The sequence below is a fragment of the Pantherophis guttatus genome, chromosome 2, assembly GCF_059756535.1.
Source record: "Pantherophis guttatus breed Tessera chromosome 2, ASM5975653v1, whole genome shotgun sequence".
Classification (NCBI taxonomy): domain Eukaryota; kingdom Metazoa; phylum Chordata; class Lepidosauria; order Squamata; family Colubridae; genus Pantherophis; species Pantherophis guttatus.
This window is the reverse complement of record NC_142064.1, coordinates 197,324,320-197,348,878: the sequence shown is the minus strand read 5'-3', so window position 1 is coordinate 197,348,878 and position 24,559 is coordinate 197,324,320. Positions and strand designations below refer to the sequence as shown.

The 24,559-nt window shown below is 38.8% G+C and overlaps 1 protein-coding gene across 1 annotated transcript in view; it reads left to right on the top strand.

The window, feature by feature from the left end:
* Positions 1–12,942: 12,942 nt before the first annotated feature.
* The window catches only part of PDGFRB (platelet derived growth factor receptor beta), a 95,789-nt gene continuing 84,172 nt past the window's right edge, over positions 12,943–24,559 (top strand). Inside the window, exon 1 of the mRNA XM_060688520.2 lies at positions 12,943–13,953. The gene's annotated coding sequence lies outside the window, so the exon portion shown is untranslated. The remainder of the gene's footprint in view (positions 13,954–24,559) is intronic.

Below are 24,559 nucleotides of genomic sequence, written 5' to 3'. Positions count from 1 at the left end.
GTGAATATATTTAATCAATGAAAATAATATAAAGTATAAATATGACTCAAGGTTAAAAAATGGGCAACGTTTCAAATTAATAGGTATAATAATTTTTACAAGAAGGGGAAAATGTCAGAGAAAATGACTGAAAATTTGCATGCCATATACAGTATATCATGTGAGCATCTCTACCCTCATAAAGCAGATTTGCAGAGTAATGAATATAGAGGCAAGGAGGTTATGCTGAATGTATGAAAACCAGTAGTGCCTTGCTTAATCGGTGCCAAAGCTACAGGAAGTACTGCAAGACAAAGGTCAATGATGTGCCTTGCTCAATAGTAGTAACCATGAGAGGGATCTTGGAGTCCTAGTGGACAACCATTTAGATATGAGCCAGCAGTGTGCAGCAGCTGCCAAAAAAGCCAACACAGTTTTAGACTGCATAAACAGAGGGATAGAATCAAGATAACGTGAAGTGTTAATACCACTTTATAATGCCTTGGTAAGGCCATACTTGGAATACTGCATTCAGTTTTGGTCGCCACGATGTAAAAAAGATGTTGAGACTCTAGAAAGAGTGCAGAGAAGAGCAACAAAGATTTATTAGGGGCCTGGAGGCTAAAACATATGAAGAACGGTTGCAGGAACTGGGTATGTCTAGTATAATGAAAAGAAGGACTAGGGGAGACATGATAAAAGTGTTCCAATATCTCAGGGGTTGCCACAAAAAAGCGGGAGTCAAACTATTCTCCAAAGCACCTGAAGGCAGGACAAAAAGCAATGGGTGGAAACTAATCAAGGAGAGAAGCAACTTAGAACTAAGGAGAAATTTCCAGACAGTTAGAACAATTAATAAGTGGAACAACTTGCCTGCAGAGGTTGTGAATGCTCCAACACTGGAAATTTTTAAAAAGATGTTGGATAACCATTTGTCTGAAGTGGTGTAGGGTTTCCTGCCTGAGCAGGGGGTTGGACTAGAAGACCTCCAAGGTCCCTTCCAACTATGTTATTCTATTCTATTCTATTTAAGATGCATATGTAGCAAACAGTTACAGATATAATATACACTAGCCGGATTTTAGCTTTTAGCATTTTCCCTGGAAGCACTCAACTGACAGTTGTACTAGAAACCTAGGTTATTCAACATACATCTAAGTGAAAGATAAAAAAAAAGATTAATTCAGCACATAAGCAATGATCCCAGTACAGTTACACAGAAAAATACCAACTGCAACAAGAAATTAAGTTTGGAGTTGTAAAGGAGTTTAAAACTGACCTTGAGAAGGTATGAAACAGCTGCTAAGGTGGGAGGAAAGAATGAACTATTAAGGAGAGACTTGGGGAAGTGATTACATAGTCCAGAGATTGAAGCAATCTTGACAGAGTAATTTAAAATAACCTTACTTTGATTTTTTTTTTTTTTTAGTATAACAGGGGACAGAGAAAAACTGATAGACTTTCAAGGTTATGTTATTATATCCTCTAACAATAAAATATCATTTCTGTTTCTTCATCTGATCTAGTATGAAGGGCTGAAGAGTAGGAGAAAAAAAGCAGATATTTAAAAATGTGATCCAGAATGATATGGGCACACAGCCCATATCCACAGCCCACAGCCTTGTATGCACACAAGGCTCAAGCAGGGAACATTTCAGCAACTAAATCTGCATTATATGTCACAACCCTATTCAAAAAGCCAGCAATGAATTAGATACTCTTTAAGAAAAAACAAATACTTCTCTGAAGTCACAGAATTATCTTCCAAAAATATCTGTTCAGTAGGATGTTCAGAACCATGTGCTTGATTCTGAACAAAGCCCATGACCATGTATGAAGTAGTAAAATTGGGCAAGAGGAAGTGTGGGTGTGCCAAGTATGTTCCATAGTATATGCCAATATTCAAAAGTATATCAGCTTATAATAGAATATAGCTGAGCAAGGAGTGGGCTGCAGAAGTGAAACGGCTGTCTATCATCACACATTAGCAACATTGGCATAAGCATTAATACAATGCTGAATCTGCTTTACAATAACTCAAACTATTTTCCCAGTTAAAGAACTGGCCCACACACTGGTAGAGCTGTAAAGATCCACCCAGATAAGATAGATATTGGTGTAATAACAGATTTTGTCATGTATGCAAAGGGGTAAAAAAAAATCATTGTAACTGTCAGCTTTGGAAGCCATATTAGCCCCAGAAGCTTCCACGCTGCCACCTTCTCGAGTGTGGGAAAGTAGGAGGGGGGGATTTAGTAGAGGGAATGTAGTTAGACAAAATAGCATTCTTCCTTTCGGTCAAGGTCAGGACAATCCTGCATCTGGAGAAGGAGTGGTTGGAGTGATGTTTTGAGATGGGATGGATGGTGATTGGACCATTGACAGACTGATGAGTGAGGGGATGGTTTGGGGTTTTTTGATTTAGTGAGGGAAAACCCCGAACTCTGAGCTTCGGGTTTCCCCAGATGTGCCAGTATGCCTATTCTAATAAATGGAACTTTGAGAGAATGGTTGCCTCGGAGTTTTTAATTGGAGTTGGGGTTTTTCTGGAACGCTGACAGTAACACTTGAGATTCACATTAGTCCCATCCATACTTATACATACTTACTTGGGAATTTTTTTATCTGTCCATTTATACTTTTATACTTTTATACTTTTATTTAATTTGTATACCACCCTTCTCCCGAAGGACTCAGGGTGGTGAACAGCCAACAATAAAATACATACATACAAAATTTAAAAAACAGAAATAAAATCGAATTAAATAATTTGGCCCAGACAGATTAAAACCCCAATCAATTTAAAACAGATTTAAACTTTGAAAATTAAAAGATATTAAAAATATTAAAATATTAAAATTGTTTAAAAAGAGGGAGAAAGTTAGGCGAGGCCCGCCTGGTGAAATAAAAAGGTCTTTAGAGCGTGGCGGAAGGTGTGCAGATCCAGGATCCTCCGTATCTCTGGGGGGAGCTCATTCCAGATAGTAGGTGCCCCCACAGAGAAGGCTCTCCCCCTGGGGGCCGTCAGTCAACATTGTTTGGCCGATGGCACCCGGAGGAGCCCACCCATGGAGCGCTTCAAAGGTGGTAACCAAAACCTTGAAGCGCACCCGGAAGACCACCGGGAGCCAGTGCAGCTCGCGCAGGAGGGGTGTTACATGGGAGCGCCATGTCGCGAAAACTAGCAGAGCTGGAAGGAGGGAGGACACAAACCAATCTTTTAAAGATATAGGGAGGAAGGACCCTGCCTGAAGGCCCAAAGGCAACCCCCATTTCCAACTCTGTCCAAATACTTTCATTATTTGGGATACTGCCTTTATTATGGCAATGAGGACAGATTGATGCCTTCGGTCCCTTTGTTTTAGGAGGCCAACTCCCCTCACCCAGAATAAGCCATTAAAAATGATAGAAAAAAGACTTATATGCTTGTTGTAAGAATGTAACAAAACTCTTATAATCTTTTTTTCACTGTGTCAAGCAGTTTTAGAATGCAATATGCGGAAAGAGTGAAATTGGTAGAAACTGGGGATGCTTACCAATGTTGGCTGCTTATCTCCTCCAAATTCCTACATATAGATCTGAAAACCTGGAAGGGGGACAAGGGAGTGGCAAGCAACATAATTGGGTATGACAAAAAATGTGTAAACATTTATTTTTATGTATTCCTCCTTGGGCATCAATAACTGCAATCAAACATTACACATCAGCTTGGAAGAATTTTAGCGCATTCCTCCTTACAGAAGAGTTCAACTCAGGGATATTGGTGAGCCTAATAAACGAGAATTATACTATAATTATTTGTATAAAAAAGTGGTATATAACATAAGATTTACCCCCGCATTTCCCAAACGTTCCATGTTATCTTCGGCTATCCATTATTAGTAACCATGACTATCCCGTTCCTAATGGTGTCCCATGATGTAACACTATTCTTTCAAATCCTTCCACAATATGTCTATAGGATTAAGGTCAAGATTTTGATTCAGCCATTCAAAAGCATTCACTTTCTTTTGCTTTAACTGCTATTTGCTTGATTTGCTTGTATATTGTGGGTTGTTGTCTTACAGCATGACCTTCTTACTCATGAACTTCATTTCAGGGACAGATACCCTGACAGTTTCCAGCAGAATTTTGATGATACAATCTAGAATTCATAGTTCCATCAGTGATGGCAAGTAATCCTGGTTTGATTAACCGCTCCTGTGGTGATTAACAAGGGTATTGAATTGCCTCCATTTGTACAGAACCTGCCCAACAGTGGACAAATACAGTCCAAACTGTTTGGAATAATTTGTGTAGCCATTTTCAGCCTGGTGAGCATCATCAGTTGTTTTGTTTGTCAGAAATCTCTGTTGTTTAAGCCATTGCCAAACTTCCACATACCTATGTTGTAGAATAAAATAGAAATTTTATTGATGTAGTTATTTGACCATATCAAAAGTATAAAACTAAAGCAAATATGCAAGTGGAAAACAAAAGTATATAAAGATCAGTCTTTCATAATGAATACTCAGACTTCTGCTCTTTAAATAAGGCAGGACCTCCCACGCTCACATCTGATTGTCATTCCATTGATTGAAACACCTGACTCTAATTTCCGCTCCAAATGAAATGTTAATCCTAGAGGTTCATATATTTTTGCCACACACTCATATATAGCTACGGATTATTTTCCTCAATAAATCAATGAACAAGTATAATGTCCTTGACCCATTTGTTTAATAGGATTCTTTTTATCTAATTTTAGGACTTGTGTGGAGAACATATCACATTTTAGATCATGTTTATAAAGAAATATCAAAAATTCAAAAGGGTTCACAAACTTTTCAGCATCACTGTAGAGCCAAACTCCGGATTTCTTTGAAACCATTCTGGCAATGGGTAGTAGTGAAACTCCAAAATGAGCAAAGGGAAACAGACCAGACCAATTGGTATAGTGAACTGCCACTCCCCTATCTTTGCTTGTATAAATCTTCAATATCTCAGTTAGCAAATGGTTAATCCTTTCAGAATGTAAGTGTCTCCAGATGTGCTCAAATGACTGGGCAACCGGAAGACACTGCTATTATTACTCACATTGGAGCAGGGCTGCTGCTCTGGTGGGAATATTCTCCCACCAAGTTAGTTATGCAAAGCACTTAAATAGGGGGGGGGAGTTCTGGGAACAGCCACATCTACAGACAAAAGGTCAGTGCCATATGGCACTTTGAGGTTATGCACTGCCTTATTGCAATGCAACTGAAGGAATGGATGCTACCAGAGAGGGAGCATCGTGCACTGCTGTGCTTCTGATTCCTCATCAAGAAAGTTTCATTTTTGGTAACTGGATCCACACAATCAATACAAATAAGGAAGAAACCTCCTTCTTGCCTGTTACTTTAGGAAACAGAAATGCATCAAACACTGGAACAGACAGTGAAGGAAAGCATGACATTTTTCAGCCATGAGGCATCAGCAATTAACACATCTGAGGTCATAAGGTTTTTCATTTAACTAAAACAAACAACTCCCACATTTGTATAAGTGACTTGGGACCAGGATGCCTATTTCAGTTATTATTTAAAAGCTCCTTGATTATTTCATGGGTAACATATATAACCTCTTAGCATGACTGCCCTTCTCCTGGTGTAGAATAGAATAGAATAGAAGTCTTTATTGGCCAAGTGTGATTGGACACACAAGGAATTTGTCTTGGTGCATATGCTCTCAGTGTACATAAAAAGACAAGATACATTTGTCAAGAATCATAAGGTACAACACTTAATGATAGTCATAGGGAAACAGTCAATATAAATCTTAAGGATACCAGCAGCAAGTTACAGTCATACAGTCATAAGTGGGAGGAGATGGCAACGAACAAACTCAGATAACAAACTCAGGGCTGAACAGGAGCAAGACAGGATTTTTTAAAAAAAGTTCTCTGCCAAATGTAACCTTTCAGTGGCATTTTGTACTTCCTTGTGAAAAGATAAAGTATCTTTTCCAAGGCATATAATGTTGAGGGGAAGAATGAATACAACCCATTTCCAATACTGAGACCTCCCCTACCATTAAGTCCAGGAAAGCGTTAGTGAACAGAGTTTATGGGCCATGTAAATGCATTCCTGAGCTGGCTTGCTGTTCCTGGGGGCAGTAAAAGACACTGTCCGATCCCCAGTGCTGAAATAGGATTCAGCTGCCATGCTAAACTGCTCTCATACATGGTTTAAAAGTGGCTGTCTTCCTCTTCTGGCAACAAGTACATTGCTCTTAGATAGGCTTAGCTAAAGGTTCTTGCAACTCCATGTAATATGTTCCACTGGCTGCAACAACCTAAATAAGGTTATGTGCATGCTATTAAATTAAAATCTGCACCTACATGCCTATCTGAGTTGCAGTCTGGCTTACTCTACTGCTTTCAAAATGGTATGCCCATTCCCAATCTGCCTGATATAGTGCTGAGTTGATCCCAAAATTTTGCTTATTACTGTTGTGGAGGGGGGAGGGGAGAGGAACCCTACAAAAATGATCAAGGTAGTTTTACAACATTGGTAATGCTGGCCTGATAGATAACAGGGATGCATTTTCTCTTTCCCATTATTCAGCATGAAGAAGACAGGTAGGATTTGTCTGTGCTGACAAATAAATAAATTTATATATACAGTCATAATGAATTTATATATACAGTCATTTAACAAAAGGTGATTCTGGGCAGTGTACAACAATGGAATAAAACCACCTTGGGCTGGTTTTTCTGGAAAGATATGGATGAGGGGAGGGAGAGAGAGGAAGAAGGAGAGAGAAAAAGAAAGAGAGGGAGAGAGAGAAGACGAGAGAGGAAGAGAGAGAGGGAGGGAGGGAGACAGAAGGAGGGAAAGGAAGAGAGAGAGTGGGAGGGAGAGGAAGAAGAAGAGAAAGAAAGAGAGAGGGGGAGGGAGAGGGAGAAGGAGAGGGAGAGGGAGAGAAAGAGAAGCCCTAAAGTCATGACTGTTCTCCCAGGCCTTGAGTTTGTCTCAAGTTGAGGGGTCTCTATCAGATTTGTTCAAGGGTCTGGATGTTGCTAGCCACACGTGCCATTAGTTCCTCTCTAAGATCAATACAACATCAGTATCTGCCCACCAATTGCTGGTGTTGGACATTTGGGAGACTTCAAGGGCCATAGAGGTCTAAAGCACTATCCCTAAAGTTGTGCCATGGTTTTAAATCTATTTTTTTTTTTGCAGAATTCCTAAAAAACAACACTGTTATTCTTATATTCTCTAGAGCATTCAAAAAGTCAGAAGAAACAGAAAACATTCTACTTTTGAATGGACTCAATGTTCCAATAAATATTCCTTGCCCTAATTACTCATAAGTAAGGAGTACAGCATTCCTAGCAGGGCTCAAACTGAATTAGCAACACTTACTGGGATCATATTTTCAGAATGAGGCATGAATTCAAGAATGCCTCTTTAAAATGATACTTTTAAGCAAAGTTAAACATCCTAGTCTTATCACTAATTCTTGTCTCAGTCTTCTAAGGAATGAGAGGAGCAAGATAAAAGACATAACTTACACTGTAGAATTCACATCCAAGAGACTATTTATCCTTAATGGAAAAATGTGTGCAGCCCAGTCATTTATTTTTCCCTGCTATACTCAAATCTATACAGAACATAAACAATGCAGGAATTCCCTCCCAAAAGGAAAAAAAATACTGTTTAACATCACATGAATTAATGCAACCTTCTTCAACTTGACACCTCTCTAGTTTTCCATCAATCCAGCAAGTATTTCTAAAGCCAGAAAAGATGGGAGCTGCAGTCTAATTCATCTGGAGGTGCTGCCTGGGGAAATCTGTTATGAGAAATAAATGACAAAAGAAAGATTCCAAATAATCCTGTGCTATTCGTTTTCCGACGCAGAGTCTGCAGGTTTTCAATTCTTAAAAGGGGAAACATTCAGATAGGAATCCATCAGTATCAGGAGTGAGCTGTATAGAATGGTTATCCAGGGCCTGGATATGTGATATCTCCAGACATCATTACAGAACTTCCTGCTTCACTCTGGGCTCCATTTCAGAATATGTTGCCATGATTGCAGATAAAATAAACCATTTGCTCTTTCATCTCAGGACCCTTATTGCACTAATTTCCAGACTGATAAAATACTTCAAGATGGTCTATTTTCAGTGCTCCAAAAGGAGCATATGGAGCCTATAGAAAAGCTTTCTCTCCCCTGGAGCTATTGTTGTTTCCCTGATATGGCTATTTGAGATGCCATCTAAGCTCAGGAATTAATGCAGCATATGGACTCCAACAATCATTGCATCATTATAATGCAACCTTCTCTTCCTTTCTACCTGCGGCTAAATAATCTTAGTTCATCGCAGGTACATCTTATGCGCCGATAAAAGCAACCCTCCAACCTTTGATAAAGATGTCGGATGTTTACCATTTCCACTTGTGCTTTAAGTTCTCAGGAATTTGCAACATAAAATGTCATCTGCACAAAGCACAGGTAGTCCTCGTTTAACAACCACTTATTCAGCGGCTGTTTGAAATTGCAATGGTGGTGAGTACAACCAGTCTTCAAAGTTCTGGCTGTTGAAGTACCCTGTGGGTACATAATTGTGATCTAGCCACTTGGCAACTAGCTTATTAACAGTTGTAGCATTCAATGCTCACTTAATTCTCATTTGCAACAGCCATTGTGACTGCCAACTGCAATTGCCATTTATGGGAAACTGGCAGGGAAGGCTACAAATTGCACCTATAAGTTGCTCTTGCTGCTATTTCTCTTGAGCTCGTTATGAGATCTCAGGGAATACCTCCCCCCACCCCGCACTTCATAGTGTCCTTACAAGTTTATTTATTACTGCTAAATTACTACAAATTCCACCAAGAGAAGAATAAATAAACAAGCGAATTAACAAATAGCTTGGCTCTAGAGGATATGGTGTGTAGTAGCTGACCTTACAAGAAGTCTAAATTTTGTACTTTGGGGGGGGGGGGAAGTAATAAATAAATAAATAAAAACAATTGGAACATGCTCAAAAGCCCTTCCAGAGTAAAAGTAATCAGCCAACACTGGCCTAAAGATGAGTCTTTTTAGAGATTAACAAACTCAGTTGGCAGAGACTGAAGTTGTTTGTTTTGAACTCCATGTATCTTCCAGCTGCTAAATAGAGGACCAGAAGAAAAAAGTGGAGAGTGTCATAAACAAATTGTTAAGTGCATGAAAGTAGTTGCACTCAGCCACACTCATGCAGCAACATCACACCTCATTTGGCAACACTCCATACCACTCACCGGTCTGTGGGCCTGCTTGAAAACAGTGCAGGACTCTCCCTGAGGGTTTCCCCATTGACTTGCCTGTTGGAAGCCAACAGGAAATCACAAGTCAAAATCACTTGAGGTCCTTGAATAAAAACCTGAGATCCTTGCTTAATAGCAGCAATGGGGACTGCCAGGATTGCTGTTGCTAAGCAATGGAGTCACATCACACTGTGCCTTATGACCATGTTGCTTAGCAATGGAAATTCAATATTGTAATTCCAATTACTGTTGTTAAGTGAGGACTACTTGTAAGTCTGTTCAATCACATACTCTGTGATGGCTTTAAACTCACATTTATAAACTCAGTTTGCTTTAGTCATTTGGGTCAAGAAAATTAAGCTTAACAAGGATGCATCCAAGCAAGCATTCAGCAGCTTCTGGAAAACACCAACACCTCTGATTTTATTTAGCTGAACAATTTCTATAGACACCTATTCAACATACAATTCAGGACAGCACTCATCATTGAAGAACAGTATAATAGAACCACATAATAAAAAGATATTAAAAAAAAACAAAAACAAAGACATGTAAATTGAAAAAGTGCTGGGGGAAAACAAAAATTTTCTAGTATGTCATACCAATCCCAGACCCAAAGTTGGGGAGAAAATAAGAGGTCCTTAATGCCTTCTGAAAGCTTGGCAAGGTCAGAGCTAGCTGGATCCTGGAGGAGGAGGAGGAGGAGGAGGTGCTGTTTTAAAGGTCAGGACAGCAATGGAGAAGAGGTCTCCTGAGGAATGTTACAAGCTTTGTGCATGGAGCTTGCCAACATCAGAGATAATTGGAGATAAGCTGCTCTTGAAGGACTTTATAGATAAGAGCCATCTCTTAAATCATACCCAGAATCAAACTGGTAACCAGTACAACTTTATGCCTGTTGCTTCTCTACTAAGCACTGTGTTTTCTCAAATTCCACCTACGCTAATCTAGGCAAACAAGGCTGCATTGTGCAACTTCTGAACTGAGTAAATTAATTCTGAGCATAGAATAATGTATTTACTAAATTGCCTGAATATGAATACTGAGGAATTAGCCCCACTTATTTCAATTGTGGTGTATTATTGAGGAGTTCAGCCATACTAGTAGATCAATTCATAGTGTAGACATATGATTGCTTAGATGTGAAATCAAGATGTTGACATTCCAAAAACTGAGTGGATCTTCTAATGATACCAAATTCAATGGTATTAGAGATGGTGGCTTTCAGTCACATTTATATATGCTATGTTTCAGAGAACATGAAACTGTGTTTATATCTTTGACTTTTTTTGTTTGGCCCTAAACAAAAGGTTTGGCTTGAGGTTGGCTCAAGATATTTTGCATTTGAAATCAAGGACAAAAGAGTACTTTCTTCTTTATCTTGTGCAGAAGGCAACTGGGTTGGCAGTGGAACTGTATTTGAATAATGACAATGAGATACCATCCTACAAAAACTAAAGGTAATAGACTGGCTTTTTAAATTTATTGGTTTAATTTACTGGTGAATATCCAAGGATTCTTAGAGAGTCCAGGGAAGAGTTTATGAAGTATTCACAGCTTAACCCTTTAATGTTTCACTGCCATTTTCCAACAAATTGGCCCCAGAAAGTTGTCTGAGATTTTTTTTTAAATTTCCCAACTTTGAGCAAAACAATTATGAATATGCCCATGTATTTATAATTTTCTACTTATCTGCCATATTCAAATTATATACATTTACATTAAAAGATATATTAATGAGCCCCTGAAAACTTGGTTTTTAATACATGTTCTCTGACCAAAGCTCATCTCTAACTTCAGATACATACACGGTTGCTTTTTCTTAGCAGTGAAAAGGCTTAGTTTGCTATAGTCTTCTTCCAGGATATCCTGTCTTTAAATTCTTGAGATTTCTGGTGGTCTTCCATCCACATATTAACCATGTTAACCCCTGACTATCATCCACACTTAATTATGTTCAGCCAGGTACAAACCTATTTAGGCTGATTATGTATCATCAGGTTGTTAACCCATAGTGATCACACAGACTTTTTTCTATGCAATTTGTTCCTTCAGCACTTCCAAATGTGCTCCCCTCGCCACTCTGAGTCCATCCACCTTGCAGCTGGTTGTCCTCTTTCTGTCTTTCCTTCTGCCCTTTTCCCAACATTAGAGCTTTTTTCCAAGAGACCCGAGTCTTTACATAACATTTCTGAAGTAGGATAATTTGATCCTGGTCATTTGTGTCTTGAGTGAGGACTCTTGGGATGATTTCTTTCAAGATCCATTTATTTATTTTTTCAGCTGGCCAGTATTCTCAGGAGTTAGTGTCAAGCCTTGTGTATTTTGTGTATTCTCCAAAGCACCCGAGGGTAGGACAAGAAGCAATGGGTAGAAACTAATCAAGGAGAGAAGCAACTTAGAACTAAGGAGAAATTTCCTGACAAGAATAGAATAGAATAGAATAGAATAGAATAGAATAGAATAGAATAGAATAGAATAGAATAGAATAGAATAGAATAGAATAGAACAGAACAGAACAGAACAGAACAGAACAGAACTTTTTATTGGCCAAGTGTGATTGGACACACAAAGAATTTGTCTTGGTGCATATGCTCTCAGTGTACATAAAAAAAAAGATACATTTGTCAAGAATCATAAGGTACAACTTAATGATAGTCATAGAATACAAATAAGCAATCAGGAAACAATATCAATATAAATCGTAAGGATACAAGCAACAAAATTACAGTCATAGAGTCATAAGTGGAAGGAGATGGATGGTGGGAACGATGAAAAGATTAATAGTAGTGCAGACTTAGTAAATAGTTTGACAGTGTTGAGGGAATTATTTGTTTAGCAGAGTGATGGCGTTTGGGAAAAAACTGTTCCTGTGTCTAGTTGTTTTGATGTTCAGTGCTCTATAGCATTGTTTTGAGGGTAGGAGTTGAAACAGTTTATGTCCAGAATGTGAGGGGTCTGTAAATATTTTCACAGCCCTCTTTTTGACTCGTGCAGTATACAGGTCCTCAATGGAAGGCAGGTTGGTAGCAATGGTTTTTTTCAAGAACAATTAATCAGTGGAACAACTTGCCTGCAGAAGTTGTGAATGCTCCAACACTGGAAGTTTTTAAGAAGATGTTGGATAACCATTTGTCTGAAGTGGTGTAGGGTTTCCTGCCTGGGCAGGGGGTTGGACTACTAGAAGACCTCCAAGGTCCCTTCCAACTCTGTTTTTCTATTTCTATTTTTACCTAGCAGAATGACTCCTTGAGGAATTTGTCCTGACCTCATCAAAAGCCCACCGAACAAGTATCTCAATTCTTTTCTTCATGCCTACACTCAAAACAACCCACCCACCGCCCTATGGCCTTTTGTGTGGGGCCTCCTCAACAGCCCCTATTCGGGGAAGCTATCAACACAGAAAGCAAACTCTGATTCACACGCGCACGTCTCCCTAAGGGTCTGTGTGTCAACCAGCCCATGGTGGTGGGTGTCCTTCGCAAAATCTTTTTCCAACAGCGATCCCTCCCAGCAAAGAAAGAACAAGGCAGGCCGCTAACTCAGGGTTATCTCCGCCGATAAGCCCCACCACGTCCGCTCTCCCCCGCACCCCACCCTCCGGTCCGGACGCCTCTCCAAGCTTCCCACTCCGCGCCAAGAAGGTGCGAGGGAGGGGAGCGGAGGCGGGGCCGGAGGAGGAGGAGGAGGAGGAGCGAACGGGCGGGCAGCGCTCCTCACATGTGGCGGGAGGCCTCCCTTCTTTAATGAAAACATGAGTCAGCGGCTGGCGTCGGCCGCGGATTTTCTAAACATTTCCTCATATCCCGAGAAAGGGGCGAACCGAGGGAGGAGGGAAAGATGGAGGCTGGTAGGAAGGGGGTGGCGGCGGCGGCGGAGAGGGGGGGGGGTTAAAGGCCAGAATCGAAAGCAGGCATCCCCACCAGAGGGACACAGAATGGGATTGAGACGCTCGCAACCCTTTAAAGTCCAGTTGTAAACAGATCTGCACCATGCACAGACCCACACCGATTCGGTTGGGATTGTTCCGCTTGGAGGATGAGATTCGGACCGCTTGGAGGATGGGATTCGGACCGTTCGCACCAGCTCTCGTCTTCCTCTGACTTTTTTGACCTGCGCCTCCCAGTTCCAGTTACTTGGAGCTAGCCTTCCCCACACACCCCTAATTTGCCCCTCTTCTCCAGAAAGGGAGGGGAAAAAAATCAAAAGGATTCTTTTTCTTTTTCTTTTTCCCTTTCCATCCTTCCTGTCTCTGTCTGCGAGTACGATCCAAAAAGTTTGAACCCAAAGTAGGATTAAATCAACAACCGCAAAGCCTCATTCCTGGCAGAGGCTTCTTGTTGGTTTAAAAGAACCGCTGCAGAGCTGGAGCAAGGGCTCGGTTTAAGGATCCTGTGACGAATACTCTGGGGGGTAATAAAAAAACAAACCAGAGGCTCTAGCCAGGCAGTGGGCGCTCTGGGCATCCTCCTCCTCCTCCTCCCCCCCCCAGTCCCGCCCCTTCAAGCTTCAGACAACCCTCCCCAGGCATTTTTTTTTCTCCTTTTCCTTTTTCCTTTTTTTTGCAAGACTGCCTAGCTCAGCTGAAGGACTCGGGGCAGTCGGAGAAACTTCAGAAGAAAGATAAAACGAACTTTTGGAGGGGAGTCCCAGCAAGTTCTGGGCGCCGTTTGGCGAAAGCCCTTTCTGCAAAGTTAAGGTAAGCCCTTCTGTAGTCTCCCTTTGCTTTTAGTTCTTCAGCTCTTTATTTGTTGCACCAGCCTGAAAACAAGTTGCAAATGGAAACTTTGTTTTTAACGGATCCAGATGTGGAGGGCTCAACCATATTTGCTTTTGGGATCGGTTTCCAAAAGGGCAAAACGCAGCGTTTGCAAAGATTTAAATGCTTCGTTTTCCCTCAATTTCTTTCTTTCACTGCTTCCCAAGGAGCATCTCAATATAAAGCGGAGTTACAAAGCCCTTATTTCAGGGGCTGAACTTCAAAGGTCTAAAAGAGAAATGGGGACAAACCATTCAGCCCAATAACTCCCATCTCCTAATTTCAGTTTAGGGTACCAAAATAAGATTTTTCTCCTGTTTGTGTCCATCCAATGGAATACAGTGGCTAGCATTTGAAACATAAATTGTTTGCAATACCATAAGGACTCAAAAAAGAAAGAAGAAAGTCTATTGGTTTGCCTGAGGATGGAAAAAAGCATCTCCCTCTGTCCTGCTTAGCATCCTTTTTTGTAATAGCTTTAAGCTCAGATTTCAAGAGTATTAAAACTGTACTGGTTTTACTTTCATTAGTTAAAGATGAACTCCATGATGTGTGAAAATGGCTTTCTGGAGAGCTAAACACTAAAAGTGAAAAGGGATGATATAATATACTGTTCTCAGAATATTGCTGATCATTGCAGAAGAAAAAAACTTTTTTAAAAAAAATTTGATTTATATGCTGCCCTTCTCCGGAGACTCAGGGCGGCTTACAATGCGTTAAGCAATAGCCTTCATCCTTTTGTATATTTATACAAAGTCAGCTTATTGCCCCCACAAACTGGGTCCTCAATTTAGAGGAAAGGATAGAAGGCTGAGTCAACCTTGAGCCTTGGCGAGATTTGAACCTGCAGTAATTGCAGGCAGCTGTTCTTAATAACAGGGTGCTTTAGACCACTGTACTACCAAGGCTCTTTTAGCATAGTTGCTTTTAGCATAGTTGCTGCTACAGCAACATCTCCTGGAAAGATAGAAATGGCTAGTTATACTTTTCCATGTTTCAGGCATCTTCTGTATCACCTGCTACTGATTTTTTCTCCTTTATAGACAGTGCTGGCATTTATGTCCCAAGAAAACTAAATTGAATTCAAAAATTTCTGAGAGGGGATGCCCTGGGTACAAGTTCAAAATACTCCAGTTTGAATTCATGACAGTTTTTCTGGCTTTTCTGTAATATCCTTATGCTGTTTTGACCAATTTGCAAGTATCTGAAACTTGAAACATCCCCATTGCAAGATCCAAAGCCCCCATTCTGAACACAAATTAGAACAATTGAGCATGAAAAACTTCTGGAATGACTGGAACAGTATTGGGATGCTTCCAGTAATGCTGGAACAACCTGTCTCGAATTTGAAACAAGTATTGTGAGCTCAGAAGAGCTCATTTAGAACTTTTCTATTACTTGACCTATGAACTCACCAGAGTGGGTACTTCATCACACCAGTATTTCTCACAGTGTAGTACATTCAGTGCATGTGTGTTTGTAGGGCATCTTCTTAAGCACTGTTGTGAAAGAACACGAACTACTTGCTACAAATCCTGATTTCAATTTCAAAAATTAACTTCCTGGGTGGTCTTTGAGAAACAACTTCATTTCAAATCCAGTTGGTGATACAGCAAAATTGACTAGTCTATAGAATGCCATGACGACAGGCCATCTAGATTAAAATGCACAGGCAACTAAAATACAGCAATGAGGCAGGAACACAAATCCCATAGCTGTTTATTTGAACATCCCTCTGTTTATTTGAAAGAAACACAATTGTAACATAGGCTTGCTTTCTTGCTACTGAAATAAATTTTATCCTTTTAGTGCCACCCTCTTTTATAATGTTCCTTTTTTGGGAGGGAAGGTTTGAACTAAACAATGTGATATATGTTAATTTTATAATAATGTTTCAAAGTGTCTATTGTTTATTCCCAATAATGTGAATTTATGATTGAAAGTTATTTAGCTGGTGTTGGTCTTATTACGCATATCATGTGCATTTGAGAATGCATTAGAAATATGAAAAAAGCAAAGGAATTAGGTTATTTCCCAGTCCTCAGAATCAAAAGATATTTTCTAGGGAAAAGTTGAATATTTGCATTAGAAGATCACCAACTTCACATTTGTTTTTACTCTATTAAAATCCAAGTATCCACCCAGTATCCTTGAGTGGATATTGTCTGGACCCAATGATTTATTTAGTCATGATTTGTCCTGAAGGCCTATGATTTCATCTGGTAACCTCTGTTTGCAGTACTATCTTACATCTTCCAATTCCATTTCTTTCTGTAGCATATCTATTATCTGATAGACTGCCAACTCCCCCAACATTTCTTACTTCAGATGTATTGTAAAACATTCTGGTTAGTTGCAGCTTCTAACTGTAAGTAGCAGCTTCTAACTAACATTGCCTGGATGTGAGCAAAGAGCTTGGCTGTATTGGTTGGATCTGGATAAACCTTAAGACCATTAGGAACACACATGGGAAACGGAGGGGGGGGGAAACATTGGAAAAAGGCAATGGCAAATAACTTCCACATTGCTTCCACCAGAATTACATGGATGGATCCCTATACGGTAAACATCAGGATCTAAGCTTGACACAAGAGAGTCTCTGATCTTAGTTTTAGCTTCAATATACAGTATTCTAGTTAGCGTGTATGGTGACATTTTTCAAAATACTGAGATCTCTAAGCATTCTGAAGACTTAGACCTCTATTTTCCCTTTTAATTTTTATTAATTTTTTTTTAAAAAAACATTTACTGTTTAGAGGAATTCCTTCTTTTTAAATCAAATGTGCTAATACCAGGGGTGGTAGTCACTTACCTTTGCTACCGGTCCACAAATGTGAGCGCAGGGCATTCTGCACATGCGCAGAGCAGCAAAAACGGGACATGATGACGTCCAGGTGGGTGGGCGGACCATCCCGCAGCTGCCACTACCAGTTCGCTCAAACCGGATAGAACCAGCTGAATACCACCACTGGCTAATACTAGTCTCCCTCCCCCCAACCTTGGTGCACTCATGTGTTTCACAGGAATTACATCGTAGTCACTATTTCCAATTGGTTCATTACTCGTGTGTTTATTGCTTATTTTGGTCATAGACCAGCATAAAGCAACATAACAATCATTCTAAAATAGAAATAAAACATCATACTGAAATAATACAAAAGTAAAAAAAAAAAAAGAATTATTGGCATAGAATTGCAAAGTATATGGATTAAGGCCTGATAGGAACCTATAAAATTACAATCTATAGTCTAAATGTTTTTGTTACATAAGGTAGATAACTATACATAAAGAAGAAGTAGTAGGATCAACAAGATCCTAGGAGAATGTAAAGTTATTCCAACTTCCATTGAACCTAGTACCTGCTGAAGCCCTACTAGGACTTGATTGGGATTATGACGGTTATGATCCAACCAAGTACAGCAAGAAAATAGCAAGATAAGACATGGAATGGTATGTGTGTAAAGTAGACGGGATTATAAAATATATTGAATAATGGCAACCTAGGCAAAGTTCAGCATCGCTTCACTCGGAGGAGGTATTTATGTTTGATCATAGTTCTGACACAAAACTGGGCTACACTATATTTAAATCTCTGCCTTCTGGTCAATTAACAGGAGAATAAGGTAATCAGAGTCCAACCTGCCTGGGTATCATATGATAAATGGGGAAATATACATTATACATGTCTTGTAGATTTCTATTAAAATCTAGAAGACATCTATTAAAAAGACAGCAGTAACACATGATCCATGTTTTCAATTTCCCCTTCGCTGCAGAGACAGAGGAAGCAGAGATAGGAGCAACTCTTTAGGTATGTTACAGAATCTATCTTCCAAAAGAGCAGAGGGGAGAGGGCATTTTAGCAGGCAAGTGGGAAAGATCTTCTTGTGGTTTGAAGGATAGTATTGTACAGGTATTGTACAGATAGTATTGTAAAGGAGCACATTTTTGTGAATTCGTTTACTGGTAATTAATATAGATTATATATAAGCAACATGCCATATACTGGTACCTGGCATGTTGCTTGAAAAATGCTTTGGCCTGATCAGTCCAATTGAAATCAATACACTGTAGAGAAGACTCTACAGTGTATTAGGGTGACACCAAGTAGTTTCCACACAAAGTGTAAAACAGATTGTACAACTGGAGAGGGGGGTCAACATCTAATGGTTCTAAATTCTTACATTTGGAAATTTTAAGACAGCCGCACTATACTTTGCCCTCAAATAATTTTATTCCACTAGATAGGTAAATTACCTTCTATCATACAGAAAACTTTTAGTATGGCAACTGTACTTCTGACCTCATATAGAGATTGAGTTTGGGGCCTCCACAAGCCAGTGGGGTAGAAAATAAGTCTGAGATATTTGAAGATCTGAACCTATTTAGTGTTATTCCCTTTTCCTTGTCTCCTATAATTATGATTAAATTTTTTGAAACAACCATGATTTTAATTTTTTTGCTAATTCATAGGGCTCTGTTCAATCCAATGGGTGAAATAGAAGATGAAGGCTGCATTATCTGAATATAAAAGTAGTACATCAGATCTACCAGTGAGGTTTGGAGGATGATGCTCTAAATTTTGGGAGACATTCTACCATATAATTAATAAATTAGCCCTTGTATATGAGACAGAAACCTGGATACTAAAGATTTATATGGTTGCTTTTGTTCTGTTCAGCTGGTTGATTGTTCTAGGTCACCAAATATGTGGGAATTAAAATATTCACCAGAAAACTTCTAGGCCATCATTTATGAAAATGAACTTCTAGCCACTCTACATAGCCCTTCAACATTTTAGATCTCCAACAATCAAGAATGCTGGAATTTGAAGAAAATTGTCTTCTAGGCAATACTTCCTGCCTGAAAAAAAATTCAGCACTTCCCACCTTTATTATTAACAGTTGGACATAGTATTTGAACTAGTTGGGACATAACATACTCTAAGAAGCATTAATTGATATGAGAGTAAAAACAACTGTGAGGCATATAAAATTATATATGTAGTAAAACTTGTATTGAGTTTTATTGCATTGCTTTTCCTAACTGTTGCCAGGGATTGTGGTAACTGAATTCTAATTCTGTATCTTGTTTTGGATATTCAGCTTTCTTCTGGCTTGTAACTTGATTGATGTTCTCTCCTATCCTGGAGGAAAATCTCAAAATTCTGGAGTTAGAAAACCAAGAGAAGGAAGACCTTGAAGTTGACAGAAGCAGGAAGTGGTAGTTCCAAAAATTCTCTTGGATGTAAAAAAAAAAAAATGCTTCTTTTTTCTGAGTGAAATTCTTTTGCTAGCCTGATGGCACAGAAAGTAAGGGTAGCAGAGGATATAGGCTTAAGTGACAGAAAACTCAAGACACTTGAGTTTTTCTTCAAGAATTCAAAGTTTCTGGAAATTTTACTTCTCTAGTCCTGAGGAATGTTGCATTTATTGAGGAATGTTACAATTTTGACAGCTGTTGTCAGAGCCCCTTACTCTTCTTTTATTTTGTGTGATCCCACTTGCATTTTCCTACTGCTGTTCTGCTAAAAGCACAACATTAATTTTGCCTGGATTCAGCTTTAACCTCTAGCCTTTTGTTGGTATGCCTGACCTAGTGCCTGACCTCTACGGTATTCCCCACTGACCTCTTCTGTTCTTTGTCTAGCTTATTCCTAAACTTATTTCCAGCTTTAGTATGACAAAGTACTAAAGCCAGCATGCAGTGGGACATGTGCAAGCATCCTGTGTCAGGCAATCAGAACTGTCAGCTCCTTGCAGCTACTGTCACTAAACTAGACAGGAGACCTGGTACATTAGCCCCCTCCCCTTAATCTCAGGGTTCTGATTGCAAATGGCACAATTCATCTACTTAAAAGGATGATCTTCATGTATAGCAGCTTATGTGCAATTCTCCCAGGAAGATTCTTGGGTTATGACTACAATGTTTAAAGTTCAGAAACCACCTCTAGCATCACAATTTTATGGTTGGTCACATAGCCAGCCAAATGTTTAGACTGGATTTGGCATGTTTGTCTTCCTAGCCAGTCCTTCCCAAGAAGATGGAGTAGGCAGATCGATGATGATGATGATGATGATTGGTTACACAGTCAGCACAATGCTTAGGTGCAAGCTGGCATTTTTATCCACTGATTGAATCCTTCCCAAAAGAGGGAAATGATGGTGTTTGATGGTGTTAAAGGTACTGGATGTAAGATGCTTCATGCAAAGCTGCCTTTTGCAATTGACAGATGCTGTTTGTTTGTTTTTTTCCAGTTATGGTTAGTCACACAGTCAGTCAAATGTTCAGACTGGATTTGACATTTTTACACCCCCACCCTCATCAAGTCCTTCCCAAGGACATGGGATAGGAAGATGTTTTATGGTGTTAGAGGTATTCTCGCACGATAATTCCATCTTTTTTTAATGTATAACTCAAGGTGGCAAGCAAACCTAATACAAGGAGTCTTTTTTAGTAACTGTCCCATTTAGTAACTGCTACCATTCATACTTGCAACAATGATGAAAAATAACTTTGCAACCAATGCTCATTTTTATGACCTTTTCATGTCCATGAAGCAAAGTATTAGTTGAAGTAAGATCATTAACATGGCCATGCTTTCACTTAGCAAGCACTTCGCTTAACGACCGAGTTGCCAGGCCCAAGTATGATTGCTAAATGAGGACTACCTGCATTCCTGCCTCCTGTTTTCCCCACCACTGTGAGATAAGTTTATTTTATTACTTCTTGACTCTAGTTTAAAAGAATACATAGATCAATAGATACTCTTTATTGTTAGTGTGAATCTATGACCTGAGAATTGTGACTTGAATCATTTAATTATGTTACAGTTCAGAACAATGTTCTCATTTTGGATACAAAATTAAAGTTTGTTCTGACTTTCAAATTGCTCTGGCCTGGCTTATCCTGGTAGATAACTAAAATGATGCTGGGAATTATGTTTGTTTGTATAAACAAAAAAGGGGGAAATCCCTTTAAAATGTATGAAAGGAATGCATGTGTTTTTTTCTTGGCATTCGTGTTTAAATAAATCTACAGGGTCCTTTCTAAATGGATGAGTAATAGGGCATAATTAATTTTCTGCTCAATTATGCATTATTGTAAGTTATTGCTTGTATACTCTCTGAATATATTAATAATACTTTAGAAACCATGGGTATACCCTCTGTTTCAAAAATGCACAACAAGCTTATTAATATCCCCTTGGTATTCTACTGACCAGTTGCTGCTGGAATGTGAAATTGCCAAAGTTAAAGTGCACAACAAAAAATATTTGTGACTTTGCTTAGATATTTGATTCCTACTTACTGTTTATACAAATATTTATCTCTTTTTTTTTTTTTTTTTTGGTAAGAGAGCAGAAAGTCTGGACTAGCCAATTGAAATAAGTGAGGGGGGGAAAGCAACAAGTAGACCATAGATAAAGGTAAAGGTTCCCCTCGCACATACTGTATTTACTAATCGTTCCCGACTATAGGGGGCAGTGCTCATCTCCATTTCAAAGCCAAAGAGCCAGCGCTGTCTGAAGACGCCTCCGTGGTCGTGTGGCCTGAATGACTCAGCGCCAAAGGCGCATGGAACGCTGTTACCTTCCCACCAAAGTTGGTCCCTATTTTTCTACTTGCATTTTTTAGGTCCTTTCAAACTGTTATGTTGGCAGAAGCTGGGACAAGTAATGGGAGCTCACTCCGTTATGCAGCACTAGGAATTCGAACTGCTGAACTGCCAACCTTTCGATCAACAAGCTCAGCATCTTAGCCACTGAGCCACTGCGTCCCTATTTTTTTAATTAATTTAACTTAATTAATTTAATTAAATTTATTTTATTTATTTATTTAAATTCAATTACCATAGGTAATTCAACTTAAAAAGCAGTTCATAAGAAGAAACTATCTTTACAGGAATGAAGTATTTTCATGCTGTCAGATAAAACTGCATAAGAGCTGTGATCCATCATCTTTTATTAAAAGGAAATGTTTTTGTAAGCAAGGCATGCAAAAAAAAAAAAAAAGAATCAAGGGACCAATATGCCAGTGAGGAGGTGTAGGAGGGATCCCTTCTTCTTTGTTCTTGATTACAATCTCTTCAATCTCTTTTGTCCCTGTTATAAAGACTAAGCTAACAACAGATTCAGCCGGCCTCCAATGTTCCTTAAAAATTCATCGGATGAAGTAGAAGAAAAAGAAGTATATTAAGTTAAATTAGGAAAAGAAGAGAACACAAGGGTCTACTCTTTCATATTCCCAGCAGTAAGAATAATTTCCTTTCTCACTGAGGACTTTTGACTTTTACAGAGATTGGCTTGTTTTTAGAAAGAATGAAAGAATTTTTTTAAAAGAAAAAAACTTGCAGAAATAAAATAAAAGCTAAGGCAGTAGGATTTCTGCAAGTCTTAGTGGGTAGTTCTTTTGCAATAACTAAACAAAGAAATGCTTCAACTCATTCCCAGAACACTGCCTTTAGTGTGAATGCATTAAATGCCTGTGTGTTAGCTCTGCATCACAGCAGTGACAAAGTATCTCATGGTACCATAATTAATAAAATGGTAAGTATATACAGAAGTTATCCAACTCTATTTACAATCCTTAAGATTCATAACCATGCAGTAATAAATGTCACAAATGCCATGGAACATGAAATGATATGAAACAGAATATATTTGGTGACAAGTAAAGTCCTGGAAAGACAAGCATGGTGCAATACAGAACATTTTGGAAATCAAATTTGAAATGAAACCACATTTTTTTCTTATTACATAGAATCCTGAGGGGGGGAACCCCACAAGGAATATGTGCTCACAGCAGCAAGAACATATTTTGCCCAGCACTGGAAGGAAAATACAATTCTGAAAATATCTCTTTGGAAACTTAAACTTGGAGAGAATATGGGAGAATTAAACTGGAAGAATATGGCAAAGAACAGCCAGAGATAGGAAATGACAAAAAAAATTCTGGGAACATACATGCCATATTTATTCAGATTTTTGTCATTCAATTATCTAATATAGGATAGGAAGGTTGATAGTTTGTATTAATATCCTTTAGTATTTTTCTCCTTATTGGCTTAGTATATACATAATATGGATCACTGTGATTTTCCTCCTGTTATGGCAACCTTTATACGTTTTCTATGTTTAATCTGATGATATAAAAATCCTCCAGGGCAGGGGAGAAATCTGGACATTATAATTTTCATTCTCAGTAATCTATATAGGGTTCAGAGCTTTTATATCTAGCTGTGATATTTGGGTACTGAACAGTTAATGTTCTGGCTTCTCCAGCTTGAAAGAATTTTTCTCCTAGTTTCAACTATGTGTTGGAAAATGCCCAAGTCTGCAGTTCTTTAGAAAGTAGAATAATTTTTTTTTGAAAAAAAATGCATCCACAAGCCTCAAAGAAATGAAAATTTATTTTATAGCTTGTCCAAGGCAAGAGAGAAAGATAAATAATGCCGCAGAACTGAGGTGGCGTCTAGTTTACAAAGAGAAAACACCATCTTCAGAATGGAGACTTGAAATGATTTGTTTTCTCCTGGCCCTGATTCAGAGTAAACCACAAGCAAACATATTTTCAGTATACTTTCAGTATAAATAAGACAATGAGACTTGCCAGTAAAAGCAATTCAAACATGAATGTAGCAATTTAATTGGTGCCAATTACTGTGTCTTGGTAATGTTGAGAATTCAGCCACAACTCCTTAAAATCCTGCATGACCAAGAAAATGATAGTACTGGAAAAGCGATACAAATGGATTAGTCCGATGTGTTGGGAATCTATTACCTGTTTGGGTTTTCCTGTAAGTGAGCAGTTATGAGATTTACACAAGCGACATTTTGTCAGACTTTGTCACATATTGGAAGCATCAGCAACTTCTTAGTGATTATTAGTATTTTAGGATCAGCTTCTTGTATAGGTAATGTGACGTATCAGCATTTCTTTTCCTGTGTATCTAAATGCGACTTTCATTTAAACTCATCTGATATAATGTATTAGGATTTTATGTTTTACTTTAGGTTTTTTATAATGTCCATGCAAGTACTGCGTCCTTATTTGCTTTACTTTAGGTTTTTTTAAATGTCCATGCAAGTACTGGGTCCTTATTTGCAGATTCGATTTGCACACTTATTGCTCAAAGAGAAGAGCATTCAAATGTGCACAAGATATTTTAACTCACATGCTTGTATTACTTGTCACCTTGTTTTTATTGTTTCGCAGTCTAATAGGGTTAATCTCCATATCTTTCCTTCTGGTTTTTATATCAATATATCAATGCAAGTTATGACCTGCACTTTAGTGTAATACTCATCTTAGCTTACTCATTGGATTTAAGGCATTGGGTTCATGGTTCAAGCAAACTGATGTAATGCACTGAGTGATCCAGAAAATAAGAATTCCTGTAAAATATCAGGAGGGGAAAGTTTCAGTGCCTCAGCCTGGTTTGTGATCTGATGGGCTGATATTAGGGAGGAAACACATAATTGACCTATCATGAAGCATTGCAGCATGCAAACTGGGAGGAGCTATTTGGTTTGCAGCCACACAGA